This window comes from Erpetoichthys calabaricus, chromosome 1 (genome assembly GCF_900747795.2).
Source record: "Erpetoichthys calabaricus chromosome 1, fErpCal1.3, whole genome shotgun sequence".
Classification (NCBI taxonomy): Eukaryota; Metazoa; Chordata; class Cladistia; order Polypteriformes; family Polypteridae; genus Erpetoichthys; species Erpetoichthys calabaricus.
This window is the reverse complement of record NC_041394.2, coordinates 339,235,145-339,247,876: the sequence shown is the minus strand read 5'-3', so window position 1 is coordinate 339,247,876 and position 12,732 is coordinate 339,235,145.

Genomic DNA, 12,732 nt, shown 5'->3' with positions numbered 1-12,732 from the left:
TTTAAAAACTTACTACTATTCTTAAGTATAGAATCAATATAAAAAAATCTATGATTATTTTTTTTAATTTGCATAAATGCAGATGGCAATTAAAGAAATATAAATATAAAGAAATATTAGAAATTCACTACTACTTTCCCAAAATCCATATAGTTTTTTTTATTAAAAATTTTGAAAAGAATCAAATGAAATGCATAAAGTATTTTTTATCTCTTTTTTAAAGAGTTTCTATGCCAGATTGTCCAAAAACGTTTCCACTTTAAAATATGTCTTTTTTAATTCAATGAAGAGAAGCAACATTGTTTTCTGATTGTTATTGTCTTGATATTCAAATAGAAATTCAAAGGAAAATAATGAAAGAATGTGAAAATCTCTCAAATTTAAGTTGCGGTTGATTAAAGTTACTGCTACATCAGAAATGGGAGTAGAGACCAAGGCAAATTCAGAAGAAGCAACAGGAATTGAAAAGTCATTTTAAAACTTCAATGCAAGAGTATAATCTACCATCCGTATTCAATAATTGTGATATTCAAATAATATTTTTATTACAAACAAAGACTTATTGTCACATTTAACATCTTTTTTTTTGTGATATGACTGATGTTTCAAGACCTTACTGAATATTAAAAGTGCCGAAGTGGCTCTTTAAAGTGATACCACAGGGCAGGGCGTCCCCAGCTCTGGTCCTGGAGGTCTGAAGTGGCTGCAGGTTTTCATTCCAGCCAGTTTTTTAGTTGGAAGTTGGGCCTAGCAGAATAATGAAACTTTTTAATGAAACTGGTATTTATTTATATGGCTTGTTAGTTGTAAATTGTATATTTTTTCTGAGAACTTCATCTATACCTTTAAGTGGAAGCACATTAGCTGGAGAGCTACTGGTGCTGCTGCACCTCATTATTAACTGATGACTGGTTAAGAAAATAGGCCACAGTTAAAACCTTAATAAGAAAAGGTAAGATAAGGAAGAACTTTATTTGTCCCGGTGTCAAAATATGGTGCGCAAGGTTGAAGAAAAAATGTTATTTCAATGGAAAAATATTTCTACAGACGAAGAAAAAGCACTTATTATGGACAATTGTTTTATTATTTTAAGCCTTATGTATCAGCAAAACCAAGGAGCTGGTGGTGGATTTTAGGAGGCCTAGACCCCTCATGGACCCCGTGATCATCAGAGGTGACTGTGTGCAGAGGGTGCAGACCTATAAATACCTGGGAGTGCAGCTGGATGATAAATTAGACTGGACTGCCAATACTGATTCTCTGTGCAAGAAAGGACAGAGCCGCCTGTACTTCCTTAGAAGACTGGCGTCCTTCAACATCTGCAGTAAGATGCTGCAGATGTTCTATCAGATGGTTGTGGCGAGTGCCCTCTTCTACGCAGTGGTGTGCTGGGGAGGCAGCATTAAGAAGAAGGATGCCTCACGCCTGGACAAACTGGTGAGGAAGGCAGGCTCTATTGTTGGCATAGAGCTGGACGGTTTGACATCCGTAGCAGAGCAACGGGCACTCAGCAGGCTCCTGTCAATTATGGAGAATCCACTACATCCATTAAACAGTGTCATCTCCAGACAGAGGAGCAGTTTCAGCGACAGACTGCTGTCACTGTCCTGCTCCACTGACAGACTGAGAAGATCATTCCTCCCCCAAACTATGTGACTCTTCAATTCCACCAGAGGGGGTAAACGTTGAACATTATTCAAGTTATTGTCTGTTTTTTACCTACATTTTTTATTACTCTTTAATTTAATATTTTTTGCTTCTGGAGTATGTGAATTTCCCCCTGGGATTAATAAAGTATCTATCTATCTATCTATCTATCTATCTATCTATCTATCTATCTATCTATCTATCTATCTATCTATCTATCTATCTATCTATCTATCTATCTATCTATCTATCTATCTATCTATCTATCTATCTATCTATCTATCTATCTATCTATCTATCTATCTATCTATCTATCTTATTTTCTTGTAACCATCATGGATTATGTTATACTCCCATGTTATTCAATTTTATCTGTACTCATGATTGAGTAGGCACATATTGACTGTAAGGATAGGGCCAGGAAGTCTTTTAGTCCTCTCTGTTGACTGATAAGGGGAGATGTTTGGCTCCTGTGCCACCAGAGGAGAGGTACGGGTGTTGAAGATTGAGAAGAACTGTAAGGGGTCTGTATTAGGCCCCGAGAAAGATTTGAACCAACATCCCCTACTTTTCTTTTGGAATTTCAGATTAGGTGGTGAGGCTTAAATTAGCCTCAAAGGGAGGAATATGGAAGAGAAAAAATTTATATATTAGCATAAATAGCCATAAAAGTAATTAACAGCTTTTAAAGCATTAGATTTAGCTTAATTTAGACATGACAAGCTAATAAGATATGGCAAGCAAATAGTTAAATAAAGACATTAGTTACATTGCATTTTCTAGTTAAAGCTTGAAGGAAAATTACCAATATTGGGAAAGAAAGGATAGAACAGAAAGAGAATGACGTACAGAAACTATCGAGGAGAGAAGAAGGGGAAAACATGGACACCTGTGTTCAAGGTTAGGAAGCAAGGAACATAACAAGAAAGAAAAAATGGTCATGATATGTGCGTGAGAAGCCAGCTGGAATAGTGAATCAGCAGAAACAGCAAAAGGCATTGCTACTAACAAGGTCAAAATGATGTGATGCATGAAAAATAAAATTAGTATATTCATGTACTAGTATAAATAAATATAGAAAAATATATAAGCATTAACCTTAGTGCAGAAAATAATGCAAGTCACGCCTGCCACGCAAAGAAACAAATAAAGGTACATGCTATATTTCTTTTTAATTAAAGCTTAGCTTCAGCCGCTAAATAAAAAATAGCATGAAGGCCAAGGGAAAAGGGAAGTGATAAGAGAGTGACCAAATATGGAAGAAGGAGCATCTGCCCAGCCGAAGACCAATCAAAAATAAGCAAAACAGAAATTAAAAATGAACAATATACAAGTAAAAGTACCAGAGGCCAGATACAGAGAAGTCAGGAGATAATGGCTCCCATGGGAACTCGAGGTACAGGCTGGGGAGGTGCAGAGGGGAGTCAGAGAAATTAGCAAATGAGCTAATATGAGTGAGGTCAGAATGATAAGAAATTACTATAAAAGTTTTGAGTCCTGAATTGTTCAGGGCTCAGCACAATTTGGCCGTATTGTGTTGAGTCTGTGTTATTATTATTGTTATTTTACTTCAATAAAACTGTAGACTCTGTTTGCCTACCCTGAGTCTCCTAATAGCCTTCATTTCAGGTAAAAAGCCTTGTGGTGATCATTTTTCGCCACGACAGAAGCGGCTTAAATAAATAAATACATAAATAGTTAGACAAATAAATAAACATATGGACACACTTTGGTCTGAACACACACCAAAATGACTTTAAAGCAAGAAAATTAAAAGAAAGAAAACTTCTGACTTGGCTGTCACAGTCCCAAGTGAGGCATTATGCAAGATTGCTGTTGGTATGAAGGAGCCCCTGTAGTGTTTCTTGATACACTTTTGCTGAAGAATTTGTTCCCTAAAAGTCCTCAGTACTCCACATGAGGTTTCACCAGTGTGTTATAAAGCTTGAGCAGAACCTCCTGTGACTTGTACTCCACACATCAGGGCGCTATATAACCTGACATTCTGTTAGCCTTCTTAATGGCTTCTGAACACTGTTGGGAAGTTGATAGCTTAGAGTCCACTGTGACTCCTAAATCCTTCTTGTAAGGTGTACTCTCGATTTACCGACCTCCCATTGTGTATTCATAATATTGCCGTGAACACATCAAACAAGGAGGAAATGTCAGCATTTGAGGACAGAGCAGCCTACTCTTATTTCACTGTCTTTGTCACTTTTAAAAGTTTCAGATATTAATCTTTGTAAATCTTATTCTTTTATATTAATCTCGCTGTAACACAAAGCAACCTCTGGATGTTTGTGATACACTGGCATCAAAAAATGTCAGGTCAGCATTAAACTTTTCATTGTCTAGTTTCATCTTCTTTCGGCTGCTCCCGTTAGGGGTCACCACAGTGGATCATCTTCTTCCATATCTTTCTGTCCTCTCCATCTTGTTCTGTTACACCCATCACCTGCATGTCCTCTCTCACCACATCCATAAACCTTCTCTTAGGCCTTCCTCTTTTCCTCTTCCCTGGCAGCTCAATCCTTAGCACTCTTGTTCCAATATACTCAGCATCTCTCCTCTGCACATGTCCAAACCAACGAAATCTCGCCTCTCTGACTTTGTCCCCCAACCGTCCAACTTGAGCCGACCCTCTAATGTCCTCATTTCTAATCCTGTCCATCCTCGTCACACCCAAGGCAAATCTTAACATCTTTAACTCTGCCACCTCCAGCTCTGTCTCCAGCTTTCTGGTCAGTGCCAGCGTCTCCAACTTATATAACATAGCTGGTCTCACTACCGTCCTGTAGACCTTCCCTTTCACTTTTGCTGATACCCGTCTGTCACAAATTACTCCTGACACTCTTCTCCACCCATTCCACCCTGTCTGCACTCTCTTCTTCACCTCTCTTCCACACTCCTCGTTACTCTGCACTGTTGATCCCAAGTATTTAAACTCATCCACCTTCATCAACTCTAGTCCCTGCATCCTCACCATTCCACTGACCTCCCTCTCACTTACACACATGTATTCTGTCTTGTTTCTACTGACCTTCATTCCTCTCCTCTCTAGAGCATATCTCCACCTCTCCAGGATCTCCTCAACCTGCTCCCTACTATTGCTACAGATCACAATGTCGTCAGCAAACATCATAGTCCATGGGGACTCCTGTCTAATCTCGATTGTCAACCTGTCCATCACCATGGCAAATAAGAAAGGGCTCAGAGTCGATCCTTGATGCAATCCCACTTCCACCTTGAATGCATCCATCACTCCTACCGCAGACCTCACCACTGTCACACTTCCGATGCACATATCCTATACAACTCTTACATACTTCTCTGCTACGCCCGACTTCCTCATACAATACCACAGCTCCTCTCGAGGCACCCTGTCATATGCTTTCTTCAGGTCCACAAAGATGCAACACAACTCCTTCTGGCCTTCTCTGTACTTCTCTATCAACATCCTCTGAGCAAACATTGCATCTGTGGTACTCTTTCCTTGCATGAAACTATACTGCTGCTCACTAACCATCACCTCACTTCTAAACCGAGCTTCCGCTGGTCTTTTCCATAATTTCATGCTGTGACTCATCAATTTTATCCCACTGTGGTTACTTCAGTTCTGTATATCTGGTTTCAGTACACTTCATCTTTTCTCAGATAACCTCCCCATTTCCAAGATTGCACTAAAGAATTTGGTTAAAATCTCCACTGCCATGTCTCCTAAACACCTCCATGCTTCCACAGGTATGTCATCTGGACCAACAGCCTTTCCATTTTTCATCCTCATCATGGCTGTCCTTCCTCCTTTCTTATCCGTTGCACTTCCTGATTCACTATCGCCACATTATCCAGCCTCTTCTCTCTCTCCTTCTCTTCATTCATCAGCCTCTCAAAGTACTCTTTCCATCTGCTCAACACACCCTCCTCGCTTGTATGTTTCCATCTTTATCCTTTATCACCCTAACCTGCTGCTCATCTTTTCCAGCTCATTCTCTCTGTCTAGACAATTGGTAAAGGTCCTTTTCTCCTTTGGCTCTGCCCTCACTCTCTTCCTCTTCTTGATCTCCAACGCCATCCTATAGACCACCATCTTATGCTGCTTAACTACACTTTGCCCTGCCACCACTTTGCAGTCTTCAATCTCCTTCAGATCAACTCTTCTGCATAGGGTGTAATCTACCTGTGTGCATCCTCCTCCACTCTTGTATGTCACCCTATGTTCCTCCTTCTTCTTAAAATACGTATTCACCACAGCCATGTCCACCCTTTTGCAAAATTCACTCTCATTTGACCTCCTTCATTCCTCCCTTTGACACCATACCTACCCATCACCTCCTCATCTCCTCTGTTCCCTTCACCAACATGTCCATTGAAATCCTCTCTAAACACCACTCTCTCTCCCTGGGGTACACTCTCTACTGCTTCATCCAACTCACTTCAGAAATCTTTTTTTGACATCCATCGCACCACCAGCTTGGAGGGCATATGTACTAGTAACATTCATCATCACACCTTCATCTTCCAGGTTCATAATCATTATTACTCTGTCCGACACTCTTTTCATCTCCCAAACACTCTTGACAGACTGTTCCTTCAGAATAACCCTTACCCCATTTCTCCTCCAATCCACACCATAATAGAACTATTTGAACCCATCTGCGATACACCTGGTCTTACTCCTCTTCCATTGTTCTCCTGCATTCACAATACATCAACTTTCTTTCTCTTCATCACTTCAGATAACTCTCTCCTTTTACTAGTCATACTGCTAGCATTCAAAGTTCCTACCCACACTTCCACTTTGTTTACCTTCCTCTTCTTTCCCTTTGCCTACGGACATGCCTTCCCCCTCTTCTTCTCCTACAGCCAACTGTACCCCAATTTCCCTCATCCCTGTTTGATAACAGTTCTGGTGTTTGCCTTTGTTAACCTGGGCTTGATATGAAAACCTGTATTGTTGTCGGCAAACTGATCTGGATAAAGTTTATACTGGATGCCCTTCTTGATGTAACCCTCCCAGTTCATCCAGGCATGGGACTGGCACAAAGAAACATGCTGGTTTCTTAATACAATCAGAAAATATTAGGACCCTTTTTTGTAGTATGGCCTGTAGGTGGTGCCCTTGAGTTGAACTTAAAATCATAAAAATTCCAATTAGGGCAAAAAGTATGGAAAAAAAAATGATTACATGAATTGTTAATACAAATCAATGGAATCTAACAAGGAGGGAAGAAAGTGTGGAAGTGCAAAGTGCACTGGAGATTCTCATCTTGAAAGAAGGCTCTAGGTGTCGAAGGATAGGCAAACAGAGTAATTAGTTTTATTGCAATAAACAATAATGTGGACTCAACCCAAGCAAGTTGAGCCCCGAACAAACCAAAAGTTACCGTATGTATAACCATTTCTTATCACCCTGGCCTTGCTTGAAGCAGCTCATTCGCTGCTTACCCTGACTCCCCATTCCAGCTGGCACCTCTCAGGCCATTCCTGTAGCCACCACTATTTCTTGTATCTTGTCATTCAGTATTATTCCTTGCAACCCTTATTTCCTAATCACTTCCCAACCGGCATGTGTTCCCCCTTTTCTGACATCAGGCTGACCCCATTCACCGTTCTCCCCCTTCTCTGATCCTTTGGGTTATTAAATATTGGTGGCTTCTCTCTGAATTCTGTCTAAAAAGAAATATAGCATATGCCTTTATTGATGAATTACTTAGTATACTTGATTTGTGCAGAAGTTCATATTAAGTTTAATTCCCATAGAAGTTCATATTAAGCTTATATCTACTTGTGCTAATACGTGACCTTTTATTTTCCATAAATGTTAAAAAAAAAAAAGAACAGAAAATCAAAAAGCCCTCACTGAACAATAAGGAATCTCCTGCGTGTTAGACAGGCAGTACACTTATGATAAAGAGACGACTTCACTCACCTTCTGTGCCTCAGGCTTCACCTTTTCCTCCCAGTCAAGTGTTTATGTGACTCTTCATCATGACTCCATACTCAGTTCCGTCAATGTCTGATGACGAGACCCAGCAGGAACAACTTCCAGACAGCACTTTTGTGATCAATAATGACGGAGGTAACTTGCTGTGCATTTAGAACTCTTCCTCATGGCCTCAGGAGCTTTTTTAATGGCATATCTACCATATTCTCGTGTAGAAATTGGGTCTTGAAACCCGAAAAATCGATCATAAAATCAGACCTCGACTTATACGCCCGTTCAAAAATGCAACACTTAATTTTTTTTTTATATACCTTCCTGCCTACTCTAATCTCTCACCAGTTTCTCAGACACATCGAATTTTGTTGCAGCAGCGCAGTTACCAATTTCTTTCGCTACTTCAACAACGTTTAATTTCAAACCAGCTTCATATTCTCTTCTGATCAAACACTCCATCGTATATAAGGGATGTTTTTACGATAAATGTGTATGAGGGTGTCAGATACAAAAAACAGTGCAAATGTTGCTTCTGAATAGTTTGGGTATCACCGTGTGGTCACGTAGGCACAAAAGAGAGAGAGAGAGAGAGAGAGAGAGAGAGAGAGAGAGAGAGAGAGAGAGAGAGAGAGAGGTTAGGCGCGCCCGCTGATACGACGCATTGCCACACCCACATAGAAAAAAAAGGCCGTGTGCGCCACGGTTACTCTCTCAGGTGCGCGTTAGCAGATCATAATCTCTTGGACCAATAGCGTGAGTTTTCCGCATTCAACTTATACGACAGACATTATAAAATACTAGAAATTATACAGTAGAATCAAGTCCCAACTTATCCGCAAGTATATACGGTATATCTCCTCCAAAAGGCCATCCAGACTATAATCTGCATTACAAACAGTATTGTGAATACTGTAAAATGTAATTGGCTATCTTGTTGCTACCTTTGGTATTGGGAACTATCTGTTTTATTATCCATTGTCTCCCACTGCCCTTCCATTTGTTTCCTGTTCACGATGGGTGCAGAATTGGATTATTTGACACGAGTGACATACATTTTTTTCTGTGTTCCATGCTTGTTTCTCACATGTTTGCCACTGTGCAGCATTGGTCACTATTACTAGTTTTCTATTACATCAAACACTATTTTCTTCATTCTACATGAAAACATGAGATTAAAACATTTTCTTGGCCACCGCTATAAAGTACATGGTGTATATAACATATTAACGAAATATAAAAAAAAAGTTTGTGTGGTATTATCCTTCAAGAGTACGTTTTCTATTGACTAACACTGCACTTAGCAGCTTTGCCCGTTTACTCTTTTCTTTGCCTTATTTAGCTCATTCGTTTACAATGTTCAGTTAGTAATGATGATCTTCTGTTTTCTTTAGTTGCCTCAGGGGTAGGCAACGTCGGTCCTGGTGAGCCGCAGTGGCTACAGGTTTTCATTCCAACCCAATTGCTTAATTAGAAACCAATCATTGCCAATCTCAGACCTTATTTAATTTTATGGCTTGTTAGTCTGTGCAATGTAAGGCTTTTATATCGTAGATTTTTTTTCCTTTCCAAGGATATCATCCAAATGATTTGAAGCCTAAAACAGATCATTTTCAGTCTGTCACATTTTTCTATTAAGTGTTTTATTAAATCAAACCGTGCATGATGAACACACACAGATGTAATTGGAAAAAAGCTAGCTGGAGAACTGCTGGCTGCTTTGTCTTTTACATCTTATTGCTAATAAGGAGCAATTAAAACACTGAATGCAGCAGTTTAAGATTGAAATAAGCAATTAAGGTTGGAGAACCTTAACAAGCGAGACCACTAAAATGAAGCATCAAAATGTCACTTAAGCAATATGTGCTTCATCAGCAATAATTGAGTTCTCGTTAAGGAACTGGGTTGGAACAAAAACCTGCACATACTGTGGCACTCCAGGACCGACGTTGCCTACCCCTGAGTTGCCTGAAAAGATCTTTCTGCTTTTGAGTTTAATGTGCAATGGAGTGGTGGCTCTGAGGCTAAGGATCTGTGTTGGTATCCCGAAGGTTGCCGGTTCGAATCCCCGTCACTGCCAAAAGAGATCCTACTCTGCTGGGCCCTTGAGCAAGACCCTTAACCTATAATTGCTCCAGGGGTGCTGTACAATGGCTGACCCTGCGCTCTGACCCCAAGGGGTATGCAAAAACTAACAAATTCCTAATACAAGAAATCGTATAAGGTGAAATAAAAAAATAAAAAAAACTCTTTAATTATTTAACAAGCTAATATGGGATTAGCAGAGCCGATATGGCAAATTGGAGTATTCTAAGAAAGAAACGTTTAATAAAATATCAACAAATGAAGAGGTCTTCTAGCATTAAACAAAAGCTTTGCCAGAAGGGAAAGCAACAAAATGGAGAACCACAATACAAAGCACAAAATGAACTTAAAAAGAAAGTTTCTAAACACTACCATACAACTTTTGCCCATAACTATAACTCTGAAGCACATTAGTTTTCTTTTTCTTTTTTTTTTTCCAAAAACTTGGACACAGATTATTGCCCAGTGCCATCTTAAACCGTGAGATCATTCTGACGCCAGATGCCACTGCACACAAACTACAAGATGGCCAAAATCTGTCAATAATAAACAGAATGGCTGTGCCCACTGAATATAGATAGATAGATAGATAGATAGATAGATAGATAGATAGATAGATAGATAGATAGATAGATAGATAGATAGATAGATAGATAGATAGATAGATAGATAGATAGATAGTATCTATCTATCTATCTATCTATCTCACAATGTACTTAGATTTTGCAAGTAGCGTTTGTTTTCTTTTTTTCCATTTTGAAAGTATTTGCATTGTGTGCTCAATAATATTACAAAGCTGTAATCCTTGATTCTCAGTAATACTATTAGTTGCTCCAATTTATATTACTGTTCGCCAATTAGCTTATATTCATTCTGGACTTTAAATTCTAAGGCGGAGTGGTGGCTTTGAGGCTAGGGATCTGCACCGGCAATCGGAAGGTTGCCGGTTTGAATCCCGTAAATGCCAATAGGGACTCTGCTCTGTTAGGCCCTTAACCTGCGATTGCTGAGTGCTGTGAGAAAAGCACTATATAAATGCAAAGAATTATTGTGAAGGCTGTGATTTCCAATCCCACTACTGACACCACTATGTGACCATGAGCAAATCACCTCATCTGCCTGTGCTCCAGGTTTCCCAAAAGAAATGTAATCGATTGCATCTCAGATGTTTCAAGACATCTTGGATAAAGCAATCAGTCCAACAAAACAAAGCTGAAGTCTTGAATGAGATTAAAACAAGATTAAAAAGACATTTCACAAAATGTACCATGCTTTTCAAACTAAATTCTCAGTTGTGAGTCCTTTTATCTCAGCTGTATCTCGTATCTTCTTTCTCTCTAAAGCTATTTTAGGAGCAACATTTGTGACAATGTGACAATGCTGATATTTAAATAAAATATAAATGAAAATCTCTTTTAAGTCTCATGAGCCATTAAAGAACAACCTTTGAGAGGTAAATTTTTTCCTATTGGTGTTCCTGAGGATAGGAAGTTATGTGTCTATCTGTACCTGTTGAGTTCATTAAACGTTCATTATAAGCTGACACCAAGCTTTAGGAGAAACAAGGATTACTGAGTGTGGTTATAAAATGACTGCTACAACGAACCACAAGTCCTTTGTCTATTCAGGTTAGGTTAGGTCAGGTTGGGGAGCATACACTGGTAGAGCACGTTGACAACCCCCTAGGCAGTCCCACCCTCCAGAAGTGACCATGTATCTGCCACATTCAAGTGTTAAGTGGGCGTCCCCTTGGCCTGGTCCAGTCGCTCAGGTACTCAACAATGAGGATCCTGTGAGCTGGATCACCCTTGGGGAATTGCACCACATGGCCGTAGATCCGTAACTGATGCTCCCGCACAATGCAAGTAGTGTGCCTCATTTGGGACTCCCTGAGCCACCGCTCATTCGACACAAAGTCAAACCAACGGTACCCAAGGATTCTCTGAAGAGACCCAGTCTTCGTCTCAGGTCACTGGATAGCGTCCATGTCTGTCAACCATATAGCAGGACAGGAAGCACCAGGACTCTAAAGACTTGGACCTTTGTCCTTTTGCAAAAATATCCAGAGTGTCACAAACCTCTTTCCAGCGACCTAATGACCCCCCCATGCTCTACTAGTCTGTCTACTGACTTCATAGGAAGAGTCAGCAGAGACATAAATGTCACTGCCAAGGTAAGTAAACCTCTCGATAAGATTGACACTCTCTCTACAGACAGACACACTGCTGATGGCCATGCCCAAGAGGTCATTAAAGGCCTGGATCTTGGTTTTTATCCAGGACGCTCACAAGCTCAGACACTCAGACACTTGAGAGCCCCGATCAGAGCCTCCATTGACTCTGCAAACATCACAACATCATCAGCAAAGTCAAGATCAGTGAATCTTTCTTCACCAACGGATTCCCCACAGCCACTGGACCCCACAACCTTGCAAGCATTGAACAGAGTAGAAGCAAAAACACACCCCTGACAAACCCCACAATCAACTGGGAAAAACACAGAGGTCCTGCCTCCACTCTGCACAGCACTCACAGTACCAGTGAGCAGGCCGGCCATGATATCCAGCAACCTCCAGGGATCCCGCAAAGTCTCAGGATGTCCCACCTTGCAGCTCTATCAGCTGATAAAGTCATTCATCATAGTGTTCGGCTAAAAATCATTCAGTGCTACTTCATTCCCTATATGTATTACATATTTATACAATTTTTGAATAGCAGAATTATAATTTAATTTTTAATTTTTATTTTTTTGAAGTCCAGTGTGTTGCAGCATTTCATGTTGTCATCCATCCATTAAACAAGCATAACCAGCTCAGGGATTTGAAGGCTGAAGACTACAGGAACCATCAATTTTTAATTACTATTTCATATTTAGACTTGTTTATAGCAGGACAATAGTTTATGTCAGGTTTTCTAGAATTCCAGAAAAAAAAGAGAAAACGAGAAACAAGCTGTTCTGCTGAACAGAAAGGGTCACAAAGGCTGACCCTGACTAACTGAGTTTGAAAACAGGTGGAATGAAACGAAAGGAAGGATTCTTTTGTAAATCACAATGCAGCTGACATC